We start from the raw sequence: 14015 nt of genomic DNA on the forward strand, positions 1-14015 counted from the left end.
CGAACCCTCGGCGGGAGCGCCGCCGCGCTTCCCAAGCGGCGCACTGTAGCAGTGCGCTACCGGGCCTGCCCAAAGTAAATTTTTAATATGCCTTCATAGGATGTATTCTGTGAGCAGAAAAATCTTTAAAGAATTATTTAATTCTCTTAGGTTTTTTTAATGGTGGTTTTGTTAAGTAATACTAAGATTATTTTGTGTGTATTGGCGCATATAGCAAATAATAAAATATTGTAAACTTTTCAGAAACTAGGTTTTTTACTATGGGAGAAGATAAAATATAAAATGGGAGAAGAGAGGAGGATTCTTCTGTGATACTGGATTCAAATAGGGGGTATCAGTATGAACTCATAATTTCTTAAAAAAATATATTTATTAGTTCTATGTATTGACAGTTCTAGAAAAGTAACAACCCACTAGCAATGAGCACATTGGGCAGGCAGATCTCAGTTTCTAAATATCATTGTTCGTTGAAAAGAACCAGGGCTCCTTGGAGAGATTGCTGATCTAGGTCTGAGATAGGAGAGTTACACTGTGAGCCTAGAATCACATGTGCCAGAAAGTAAGGAAATGCTTAAAGACCAGTGGGACTGGCTCAAAATGATGTAGAGACCAGATTATAAGGGCTCCCACTGGACAAATTTTAGTCAGTTTAAGCATCTGAAAGAATAATGATGGTAATAGAGGAAAAGCTCTTTACAGGAGAATGCCAACAAATAAATGTGGAAAGAAAGATGGAAGTAGAAATTTACACAGACATGATAGCAGTGCATGGACCTTAACAGGATTCTGGACTTCAAAACTATATAAAGATCATCTTGGGGACAATTGGCAAGATCTTTCTTGAATTCTGTATTAGGTGATATTGAATCCATGTTAAATTTATTGAGCGTGGTAATTATGGTATGAGGAGATGCTTTTGTTACTAGGAAACAGAGGCTGAACTATTTAAAGATAAAGTGTCATAATGTCTATAATCTAACTTGAATGAAACAGCAAAAAATAAGTATATATAATGAGAATGATATAGCAAAGGTGGCAAGATGTTAGCAACTGGTGAATCTAGGTGAAGGTTGTGGGTGTTTATTATATTGTAACTTTGACATTTTTTAAAATGAAAAGCTGAAGATCAAAAGCTGCTTCATTATAGAAGAATCAGAGCTAACATAACAAAAAGGTATTATAAAATTACAACATCGACATTTAAAAATCTCTAATGAGATAATGTATCAAGGCAGTGATCATCAATAGCTGCTAAAACCATTAGGTGGAAAGTCGATGAGAAAATGTATAATGGGAGGATTAGGCCGAGAGCATTTGAATCCACTAACCAATGTAAACATCACTAAGAGTGGAACAAACAGGCCTTATGTGACTTCTACTGTGATACAATATGAAGTACTCAGAGCCACCTGCAAAGTATTCTTGCCAAGCAGCAACAGCAGCAGCAGCACCACCAGCAGCACCATCACCACCAGCAACACCAGCAGCAGCACCAGCACCATCATCACCATCATCATCATCATCATCAGCAGCAGCAGCAGCAGCAGCACCAGCAGCAGCACCAGCACCAGCAGCACCAGCACCAGCACCACCAGCACCAGCAGCAGCAGCACCAGCACCACCATCACCAGCAGCAGCAGCAGCACCAGCACCACCATCACCAGCAGCAGCACCAGCACCACCACCACCACCAACAGCAGCAGCAGCACCAGCACCACCACCACCACCAACAGCAGCAGCAGCACCAGCACCACCATCACCAGCAGCAGCAGCACCACCACCACCAACAGCAGCAGCACCAGCACCACCAGCAGCAGCAGCACCAGCAGCACCTGAACTCAGTTGAGACTCCCAGTCTAACTGCCAGTTTACAGGAGGAGGTAAAGGAACATATTAAATGATATAAAGAAGATACGATCAGCCAAATCCAGAATGTGAGAAGTTCTACAGAACAAAATGAACTTTTTTGTTTTTTCAACAAACATAATAAAAAGTGGAGAAGTAGTCACAGATTTCAGAGACTTAAGAGAAACACCAACTAAATCTAATCTATAAAACTTTCTGGATCCAGATTTGAACGAACTGGGAAAAGACATTTTTAACATTTTGAAATTACACGTGAATAAGTATTAGATGATATTTAAAAATTACTGCTAACTTGAGTGGGTAAAAGATAGTTATTAAGGTAATGTTAATTTATTTAAAAAATATTTATTTTTAAAAGATTCCAACTAAAGTATTTAAGAGTCTAATGCCAGGACAGCTGGGATTTTCTTTAAAATATTTCAGCAAAACAAGAGGAATGGTTGGGAATAAATGAAACAAGATCTGGGCAAACTGTTGATCAAACTGGGTGGTAAATACATGGTGGCTCATTATATTATTCTTTATACTTTTGTGTATGCTTGAAAATTTGTATTATAAAAAGTTTTTTAAAAGCTATAATGAAGTTTCAGGTACACATATTTTTGTGTACCTTTCTGTTATTTGCTAAGAATAAATTCCTGGAAGTGGAACAGTAAGGTCAAAACGTAGGCGTGTTTTGAAAACTTTTGATACGTATTGCCTAATTGCAATAAACAAACAAACTAAACCACAATTATACAATAGCTTCTTCAGAAATATTTAATTTCTGTTAAAGAAATTTCAATCATCAACGAGCACATGGGAGTGATTTTTGTTTGTTTTGTTATTTGCCAAGGTAGAATTGCCAGTGTCTCTTCTGATGCCTGTCCCTATTTATAGAGTACTCATTATTAAAGTTATTCCTCATTACTGTGGATGCTGAACTGGTTGCATGAGAGGTGCTTTTATCAAATAACACGTCTGTTCAGATTTGGAGCAAGATGTCGAGTTGGCTTCCCCGGTTCTACATTTTTAGTTAAAGAGAATTTAGGGTTTTGTATCCTAAACCACACGATGAGTCAGAGAGATTTCATTCTATAATGTGAGAATCTTTGAAACGTGACTTCTTTTCTAAGGGAACCTGAGATGGCAGCACAGGTGGTAGTTATGTCTGGGGGAAAACAAAAGGATCAAAAAGCAGTAAGGGGGATGAAAAAGACCACAGGAGAAGGCCTCCCAGCAACTTAGGAAAAACAGGGTAGAACTCTAAGGAATAGGGAAAGGGAAAGAATTGGTTCTTTCTTATCTCACACATGTTAATGATTTGCCAACTTTAGCCAACATGAGAGATATCTTAGCTGCCAGATAGAAAAGCATAAAATTCTCAACAATTTCCCTGCCTCCTCCTATGCCCATCCCCACCTGTCCCTCCCTTACAGCCAGTGCTGCTCTCCATCCAAGATTGGAATAAGGCATTTTGGAAAATTGTCACCTGGATTTGTTCAGGCACTGTTTTTCACTAAGTGTGCCAATGTGACAGTCCAATGCTCTGCTTAACAGCCATGGGGTACAAAGTAAGGAAAACACATGTATATTGGGAAACAGTTTAGCCACCAAACTGAAGTACAAAGGTTCATGTGACTACTCACTGATAGATGTGATTTTGAAAGAGTTTGTACCTTGCAGGGGCATTGCCTTACATAGACCCAAAATGTTGCATAGAGAAATTCTTTGTGGTATAAGGGGGTGGTAGATATCTCCAAATACTCCCATCTGTTATTTGGGCTGGTCTTGCCTCACTGCTCTAGAGGTTAGTTCCTATCTCACAGTTCCTTCTGGAGGGATAGGATCTTCGTTGTAAGGAGACCTGTGATCTGGTGGTGGAGTCTTCACAGGAGCTTTGATGCCCCTGCGGATTAGGGGTTGGAGTGGTAAGAAAATCAGCCCGCAGTATCTTCAAACTCAAACCCTCCAAAATATCTGGCAGCATGCAGAGATGCTGTCTCTTCACCTGAGATTTCCAAAAGCCTGGTTTTTCTTGGAGTTATAAGAGCATGAGATATTTTTATCAGTTGCTTCAAGAGCAAACCCAGAGACAGATTTTGGATTCAGGATTCTAATTGAAATATACTGAAACCAACTAAAGCCAATGTCAATAAAATCAAAAAGAAGGAAGGAAGGAAGGAAAGAAAGAAGGAAGGGAGGGAAGAAGGAAGAAAGGGAGGGAGGGAGGGAGGAAAGGAGGAAGGGAAGTAGCAAGAAATTTATAAAGATAAAGGGGTTTCTCACAGAGACCACGCATTTACATATTAGCCTTAGGAAGGGATGTGGATCAAGGAGATAGAAATCCAGGGAACTCACTCTTTGTCTTTCATTCTTTTTAAGTAGACCATGCTTCTTAGTTCACATGTTACATGTACAGCCACCTTAAGAGATTGTGTTAATATCTTAGTGCAAATCTTACTGGCCCAGCTTGAATCAGAAGCTAATTTCGGGCTCCACCAATGACCAGAGAAGAGGGTACCTAATTCACATATAGCCACCATAGAGATTGTGTTAATATCTTAGTGCAAATCTTACTGGCCCAGCTTGAATCAGAAGCTAATTTCTGGCTCCACCAATGATCAGAGAAGAGGGTACCTAGTTCACATATAGCCACCATGCCCAGTTCCCCAAGAGGGAAGAATGGTAATAAGCAGGGGAGAAGTACTGAAAGTTGTTTACTGCCCACCTTGTGCAGTGTTATCATCTGGATGTGCTTACCCATCATTCTAGGTCATCCTTTTTGATTTGGCAACTATGCGTTAAGTACCTATGATGAGCATGGTTTTGAGTGAGATGCCATGAAGACACAAAGAAGAGACAGACATGTTCCATCAATTTGGGAAAACAAGACACAGATGCATTAGAAATTAAATAACACTCCAAGGTGTTCAGAAGAAATGACAATAATAAAAAAAATGAGCACAAGTCAGTTTTCAGAGGATACTTGATTGGAGGATCACAACATATCTCAAGTCATCTGCACGAGTCTTCCTTTCAATTGAGGACTCCCTTCTACAAAATTGGTGACAGATGCAGGGTCTGCCAGCCTCTCCTTGAATGCATTCAGAATGCTTTGTAAGGCCAATAACCTTTATCACTGTTCAACAGTGTCAATTATTAGTCTGTTCTCCCTTATAATAAAATGAGTCTCCGCATAATTTTTGATGATTGATTTTACCTCTGAGCATCCTTTACGCATGACAGACTACTGATATTTGAAGTCTTATGATGGATTCCTCTTGCCCTTACCACAAAGAGTTCACTGACCTCAACCCTAAATCTTCTCAAATTCTTCAGTGGTTACTTAAGAGACATGTCAGGTTCCTCTTGAACCTTGTTTCCCTTATTTGAAGGTTTTTATCTATAACCTTCTAAAATTAGGGAGCAAGATCTAGATACCACACAGGGCCTGACCCTGCAGACTATAGAGGGAACATGGTGAGATGCTTCCATGGTGGTGCATAAGAAAGATGGGTAGCTTTTGTAGAAGGTGGATGTGGGACTTCCAGAAAATCAAGGTTTTCTGGTTTGTTTTTTTTTAAAATCAGATTTCTATTCAATAGTAGCCAATCCCATTCTCCCCCTCAAAAGAGGTTCATAGACCACTTGTATCCAAATTAACTAGGATTATTTGTTAAAAATGAAGAATGAGGATTCCTCCCCTAGACTACTGTGTCAAAATCTATGGGTGTGGAGTATGAGAATCTATGTTTTTACTAAACTCTCTAATGTGTCTTACATACACTGAAATTTCAGAATCATCATTATGGTGGTAAAGTATACAGAATTTTCCAACTTCTAGCTGTGTGACTGTGAACAATTTACTTGGCTTCTCTGAGCTTTGGTTTCCTCATCTACAATAGGAGAATAATAATTCTTCAGAAGATTATTTATTAAAATAATAAGGCATGGGTCGCAGACACTGTTGGTTACCTACCCAATTGCCATATCCTGGCCTGTTTTCCTCTTCTGTGCCAGTGGAGCTCAGTTTTGTTTGGGTGGAATCCTAACTATTTCATGTGTTCAAGGAAGATGAGCCAAGGGTGGATCATGATTGGTCAAAGATAACACTGACAGTCTCATTCCCCTTGTTGTTGATTGGTTTAGGTATGGGCATGTGATTTGATCCTGGACAATGAGATGTGAGGAGAAATCCACAGGGATATTCAGTGTAAAGTTTTCCTAACCAATAGAAAGAGACATGTGGGAGGTGTTCTTTGCTAGATGTTGAAATATCTGTGTGACACTTGAAGTCACCATTGTGCAACTGCAGTGACGATATTGCCCACACGGGGAGAATGGCAGAGTTGGAAGATCCTCAGTGATGTTGTTACGCTGCTCAATCATCCAGTGCTGGAAACAGCCACTTCTCAGTCAATTGTTCTTTGAGATAGGAAACCCTGATTGCTTAAGCTCCTTTTAGTCAGATACTTTTGCTTGCAACTGAAATTATTCTAATGAATATAATATGCAAAGTTCTTAGCATAATGCCTAACACAATATTCATACAACAAATGGCAGCTATCAATACTTTTTTATTTATTATTAATAGAAATATTGAACTTTTTTTTCTATTAGATTTAGAGCAGGGATTATAATGCCAATCTGATTATAAGACACATCTGCTGAAATACTTGCTGACAGTTTGTACTAATTCTCCTTGGTTTTCAGTCTTTGTTTCAGCCTAATGAAATCATGGTGGTTCTGTTATACGATGTACATCAACTTTCCTTCCTAGCCTTGAGTTTGCCACAGATTTGACCAATTTTTCAGCCTTTTAAGTTTTCACTTACATTTGGTCTCTTCCGAAAGATGGTTATAATTTGAACAAGGGGCGTATTAATCTGTTTCTATTGCTTATAACAGAATGTCTGAAACTGGGTGATTTACAATGACATGAATTTATTTCTTTCAGTTTCAGAGGCTTAGAAGTCCAAAGTCCAGGGAACATGTCTAGTGAGAGCTTTCTACAGCCACACAGGGTGTCACAATGAGAGAAAGGGCTGAGCAAGAGAGCTAACCTGCTCACCTGCTGTCTTTATAAAGCCATTAGAACCATGTCCATGACCACCCATTAAACCATGAATGGGTTAGCCCATTCATGATGATACAGTCCTCACAGTCTAATTACCTCTTAAAGGCCCCACCTTTCAATTACCATGATTTGACTTCCCACCCTCTTAACATTGTTACGATGGGGATTACTTCCAATATGTAAACTTTTGGAGGACACATTTAACCCACAGCAGGGTGAAAAGAGGGCTTCTATGTTTGAGGTGAAAACACACTACAATTGAGAATTATTCAAGAAAAAGGCTATTACATGCTTTGTCATGGATGGCCCCGAGTTAAGCATTGTAAAGGCATTTGGAGGACAGCTTGTGGAATGTAAGGAGTTGGAAATTTATCTGGTAAATCCCTGGAGGTTTTTGTCTGGTGAGGCATCTGAGGCAATTAGCTGAAGTTAGGTGCCCTGCCCAAGGTCATTCAATGATGGCATGACCAAAGAGGCATTAGAATTCTCAGTCACAGTGCCTGGAATTCCTGTGCGTGACTGGACTCTGCTACGTGATGTTACCCTGGGGCAATACTAATTACTGTGGCAACAATATCTCCAGAGAACAAGGGGAGGGCCAATGGTGGAGTCATTGGCTCATAAAATGGTACAGCTGGGAGAGACCTAGGGGATCATCTGATCCAACACTCTCTTTTTCCAGAGGAGGAAATTGACACCCATAGAGGGCAAGTGACATATCCCAGGTCATATAGCCAATAAGTGGAAGAGCAGAAATGAGGACTTTTGTCTTAATGATGCTTGACTTAGTGCTTTTTCCCTGTTTCATTTCTGCTGAATTTATTTAACAATCCTCTTTCCAGAATTTTATGACATGAGAGCTCCAAACATTTGGCAAAATTGTAAAATAGACTGCATTTTCTAACATTCTCTTATTAAATTCATTGCTTAATTTTCATTTATCCTACTGTCTAGTTTTAACAGAACTTCTGTGTACCTTTTGAATTTCCAGCAGATGTGCTACACCAGTGCTTATTTTCATGGCTGTTTTATTAAGCCATATTTGTGAAACATGTCTGCAATGTAAAGAGGCTGATCTTCTGTGGTTCTGGAAGCCAGAGTTATTACTTTACATCTAAGCAGCATCTATGAAAATTGGGAAAATATTCCTTATGAATGAGCTATCATGGTAGAGCACAATTATGTATTAAGAATTTATCTTGACATAGCACTTGGAATATATCCTTTCTAAAAAAAAAAAAAAAAGATGACTGGTAAGGAGATCTTAACCCTTGACTTGGTGTTGTCAGCACCACGCTCTCCCAAGTGAGCGAACCAGCCATCCCTATATAGGGATCTGAACCCGTGGCCTTGGTGTTATCAGCACCGCACTCTCCCAAGTGAGCCACGGGCCAGCCCGGAATATATCCTTTTTATCCTTGTAAAAAACTCAGGATGTCAGTGTTACTATGGCAGTCTTACAGATGAGGAAATTGGGGCTCAAGGTTATATACAGCTAAAGGCTGTACAGCTAGAATTAGAAGCTAGATCCTTGGTGGATTTCAAAAAAAAGGAGGACATGGGAATTCTAGTGGGTTTAGGAATACAGCAAAATAATTTTAGACCTAAGGCACAGACCCCAGACAGTGCTGGGAGTAAAGTGACCTGGGTCAGCTGTAAAAGTAGTAAGGGCACTGAATTCCAGGAAAAGCAGTCACTAGAAACCAAGAGGGTTGCCTATTTCACAATGTTGCCTGGGGCTGGCCTTGCTCCTGAATACCTACCAAAAACATGTTTTCCTTGGAAGGCGGCATGGCACCGTTCACCAGCCAACTGGAGATGCCAAATAGTGATTGAGGTTTTCAGGCTGACATTTCATTTGCAAAGGGAATTGTACTTTTGAATTCTGCATCATGGGGGAGAAGTAGCCTTACTCAGCTTTGACAGACGGTATGGAGTAGGGCTTTAGAGCATGGGCCGTGGATTTAGACTTGGTCTGTCAAGTCCCAGGATACTAGTTACTGGCTATGCGACCTTGGACTAGTGTCTTTCACCTCCAAATTCTCATCTCTAAAGTGGGATAATAATAGCACTTACTTATAGCCTTGTTGTGAGGGTTCAGTGAGATGATGCGTATAAAACACTGGGCACACTGGGCCAGGCACTCAGTAAATAAATGTTCACATCATCGGTGTTGTTATTCTGGTGGCTCTATATGAGGAATCTGAAGAGCAGGGCTCTACTTTTTCACTGCATCTACAGTTCTGCATTTCTACTTTCTTTAGTAGGTCACACAAACTTTCTGGACTTCAGTGCCACTATAGAAAGTCAACAATAGAACGTGCTCCCATGCATCATTATGTCATGTGCGAAGTAGAAAGACATGGACAGAGAATGCCTGGCTCCCATCCTGGGCTGTGTGTTACAGTCATTGATGATGCTTTTGTGAAAACAGATTGTTTCTGAGCCAGACTTGAAGCCAAACTGCCATGTTCTAAAGACTGCTGCAAAAGCCCATTATCTCGCTTGTACCTACAGCATTTTTAACTTATGAAAGTGATTGATGACACAGAGAGGCCAATGCTACTGAATGAAGAACTAACACTTACATTTTCCACGAGGTGGAGGAATGCCACACCATGCCTGGCTACATGGGGGACACCAGGTTTGGTGGGGAGATGGAAAGGAGCGAGGAGAAAGCTTTGGCTAGCACTTTAGTTGGGGTTTCTACATGAAGGCAGGGCATGGTAAACAGTGTAGGACTGGCTGGCCTGAATAATTCCAGAGGGCTCTGGGCTACCGGGGTGGGCTCTGTTTGCTTGATACCTGGCCCTGGGAGGATATAGGGCAGGAGAAATATTGGCTTGGTGTGTGGGAATTAGATAAAGAGGTGGTTAGGGGATATGGGCTTGAGATGGTTGGTTTGCATGTGAAAGGCATGTTTATAGGCAAGTTATTATCCATAAGGCCTCCAAAATCTCAAAATATCAAAAGATACAGAAAATATGATAGAAAGAATAAGCTCTGGTGCTCTGGTGACAATAGCTAATATTATTGTGTTGTATATTTCAAGATAGCTAGAAAAGAGGGTCTTGAATGTTATAACCACTAAGAAATGATAAATGCTTAGGTGATAGACATGCTAAGTATTCTGATTGGATCATTATACAATATATGTATGTATTGAAATAACAAACTATACTCCATGAACATGTACAATGAAAATAAATAAATAAACCATCCACACACACACACACAAAAGACACAAAAAATCAAAAAAGCATGATCAGTACACCCACTCCCTGGTCCCCCCTCCTCAAGGCTCTCCACAAATAGATGAAGTCATAGGTAAGAAGGCAAGCACACAGGTTGAGTAGTTTTTGGTAGAAAAGCAAGAGAACTTGTATGTTGTGGTGGATGATGCTAAAAGAAGCTTTTTATTGTTCCTCATGCTCTGTGTTGTCACAGTTTACAATCTGTTTACAGCCCACACAGGGAAAAAAAAAAAAAAAGATGAAGAAAAAAAGAAGAGCAATTGCAAAGAAAAAAATTATGAGAAAGCCTACTGTAGCCCACTGTATCTTTTAGGAGTGCTGCTAGACAACCAGCAAATTCATATCAGCCCTGCAGCTGTCGGTTGCTGGTTTAGAATCCTGTTTGCCATTCTGGAAAGATGTCTATGTTATAACTGCCGATTTCACATACAAAAGCAAATATCAACTAACTCCCGCCCACACGAGAGCATTCTTGTTGTGAATTATTCACTGTATCTGATTTTCTTTTACAGCAGCTATTTTTGTAGCAGGGATAAAAGATTTAAAAGGCTGAATCAAGTCTCATAGTGCAGTGCTTTACAGCTACTCTGACCTGTTAACCAATGTACATATTCCTGTGTCTTGAGTTTATTACAGAATTATGATTCATGCTTATTCACACTTGTAGCCAAATAAACTGGAAACTCAGACTTTGCTCTGATTTTATTGCCCCAGACTCAAGGCACTATTACCACTACAATTTACCTTGTATTGTTAATGGGTGCCTTACTGATAAGGGTCATCAGCCTTTAAATACAGTAAAACAAATCTTCAGACCACAGCGTTGAAGGGATTGCATTTATTTTCAAAACTGCACAAGAGCATTATCATTCTTTCTAAAGACACTAGTCATTTTCGTTATTTTGATCTCTTTAAATATCCGTCGAGCACCTAGTAGGTTGTCAGCTCCTCAAGGGCCTCTTCATATTTTTATATCCCTCTCCTAAGCAGTTAGTTGTATCAGGCATATACTGGAAGCTACAATAAATACTTCATTAGGTCATTGTCTTACTGCAATGTTTCTCAAGGTCTGAAAGGATTCATTTTGAATGAATGAATCAAAAAATGCCAAGTCCCTTCAATTCCTGAGTTCCTTGATTTTCACTATTAGATACTATGGCCTACTTACTAGTAAATAGAGTTTTTTAAGGTTCTAAAATTAGATATTCATATTTTTGTTCAGTTTGAGTGTTCTACTAGAGAATTCTAGATTTTGTTGAGTATTCCGCTAAGTTAGCACCCTTGTATGTGACACTTGTCAACATCACAACTCCCACTGTGTGTGCACGCACAGGCAGATAGTTGGATTTCCCACCGCATTTGGGAAGGGTCTCTGTTTTCACTGCATCACAGATTTTGTCTTGAGTTGGTTAATTGCTACTATTCTTGGTTTAACTAATATTTCTGAATTTTTGCTTTTATAGTCTTTATATTATTTAGTTTTATTATGGAGGGTTTTTTTCCCCCTTCTTTAATTGGAAAGCAAAATTGTGAAGAATATATGATCATTGGATCTTTTGCCCTGTCCAAGTGGCCCAGTCAATACATTTGGAGAGCTCTAGACCTGAGTTTCTCAAGTCATGATTGATGCTGTGATCAACTGTGAGATTCAGTACAATTTGCTGCTACTAATTATTGAAATACCAGTTGTAAACAATTCATATTTTTGTATAAATGGATGAAGGCTCAAAAGTACTCCTGTAATAATGCCATTTTTGTTCACTTGCCTTTGATAATGCTTTTTTGAATGAGAGAGAAGGGGAAAGAATTATAAAGGTGGAAACTATATTTAACCTGAAGCCTAGCTTGTCAAAGCCACATCCTGCAAAGTAACTTCCTGATACTGGTAGTGGTGTTGATTACAAGTGATTGCAGCACTTGTGAGCTGTGACTTTATGGCTTCTTGACTTTCTTCTTATTTCTCTCTCTCTGAGTACAAGATGTGAGTAACTGAGGGCTTCAAGAATGTTGCCATCTCTCTCGTGTACATTGTAAATTTAGTTTTGGCATGTGTGCTCACTAACAATATTCCATTAAAAAAAAAATCGGTTCAGGGCTGACGTTAGCTCACTTGGTTAGAGTGTGGTGTTGGTAACACCAAGGTCAAGGGTTTTGATCCTCATTCCTGCCAGCTGCAAAAAAAAAAAAAAAAAAAAAAAAAAAAAAAAAAAAAATCTATCCAAGGGAAAATTTGCAATAAAGAAGAAGGCAAGGGAGCTAAGATGATTTCCTAGAACCGAGCAGTCACAGTTACCAAACTACAGTCACCCAGAATGAGATTGTGCCTGAAAAGTCACAATACAATTTTTATTGTTTATCAAAAACCTGGGTAGCCTTTCCATGCTACTCAGAGAGGGGTCCACATGGTATCATTCTGAATTCCTGTCATAACTTAAAGAGAAACTATTACAATGTCCAGAGCCCTTGATGTCCTGCAAATGAGGAAGGAGCATGTCCTCAAATTCCCTGCAGCAAGAACTCACTTAGATGGCTCCAACCTTGACTTCCAAATAGAAATTACATGTACAAAAGGAAAAGTGAAGACATCAATATCATCAACTGAAGAGAACCTGGGAGAAGCTTCTCCTGGCAGCTTGTGCCATGGTTGCCACTGGAAACCCAGCTGATGTCAGTGTCATATCCTCCAGCAGTACTGGCCAGTGGGCCATGCCAAAGTTTGCTGCACTGGAGCCACTCCTATTGCTGGCCACTTCACCCCAAAACCTTCACTAACCAGATCCAGGTAGCCTTCTGGGAGCGGTGTCCTCTGTGGTTACTGAGCCCAGGGCTGACCACCAGCCTCTCACAGAAGTGTCTTATGTTAACCCGCCTACCATAACTCTGTACAACACAGATTCTCCTCTGCACTATGTGGACATTGCCATCCCATGCAACAACACTGGAGCTCACTCAGTGGGTCTGATGTGGTGGATGCAGCCTGAGAAGTTTGGTGCATGTGTGGCACCGTCTCCCGTGAACACCCATGCAGGGTCATGCCTGATCTCTACTTCTGCAGAGATACTGAAGAGATTGAAAAGGAAGAGCAGACCACTGCTGAAAAAGCCATGACCAAGGAGGAATTTCAGGGCGAATGGACTGTTCCAGTTCCTGAGCTACTGCACCTGAAGTCGCAGAACTGGTCTGAAGGCATGCAGGTGGCCTCTGTCTCTCCTGAAGACAGAGCACTCAGCCTGCTACTAAAGACCAGTCTGCAGCTTCCAATGCTCAGGCCACTGAGTGGGGAGGAACAACTGCTGAGAGGTCTTAAGCTGTTCTTCTACAGGCTCTTGAGCAAAATGGAAATAAGGTTGACGGAATATAAACATCAGTTTCTGAAAAAAAAATGCATTGTAAAATTTCAATTTTAAACAATGATTTATGTGTGCTTATTATTAAATAAAATAAAAATGTCCATTAGCAGATTGCTGGAAAAGGAAAATATATATATAGAGAATGGAATACTACCTTGCCATAAAAAAGGATGAAATTCTGCCATTTGCAGCAACATGGATGAACTTAGAGAAAATTACGTTAAGTGAAATAAATAATCCAGGCACAGAAGGAGAAATACAGCATGTTCTCACTCACAAGTAGGAGCTAAAATAAAGAAAGAAAAGAAAGAAACAATCACAATAATACATTAAACTTTCAAAAAAAAAAAGAGAGAATAGAACTGTGGCTTTTAGAGGTGAAATGGGTGAGAAGGAGGGGGGATGGCAAGAAACTAGTTAAGGATCCCAAAGATTATGTTTTGTAAACATGAGTATACTAATTATCCCAATTTGATCACCACATAT

The 14015-nt window shown here is 39.9% G+C and overlaps 1 pseudogene; it reads left to right on the forward strand.

The window, feature by feature from the left end:
- Nucleotides 1-12629: 12629 nt before the first annotated feature.
- Nucleotides 12630-13486, forward strand: LOC103590600 (annotated as a pseudogene).
- The last annotated feature ends 529 nt before the right edge of the window (nucleotides 13487-14015 follow it).

Source organism: Galeopterus variegatus, unplaced genomic scaffold (genome assembly GCF_000696425.1).
Source record: "Galeopterus variegatus unplaced genomic scaffold, G_variegatus-3.0.2 Scaffold844, whole genome shotgun sequence".
NCBI lineage: Eukaryota > Metazoa > Chordata > Mammalia > Dermoptera > Cynocephalidae > Galeopterus > Galeopterus variegatus.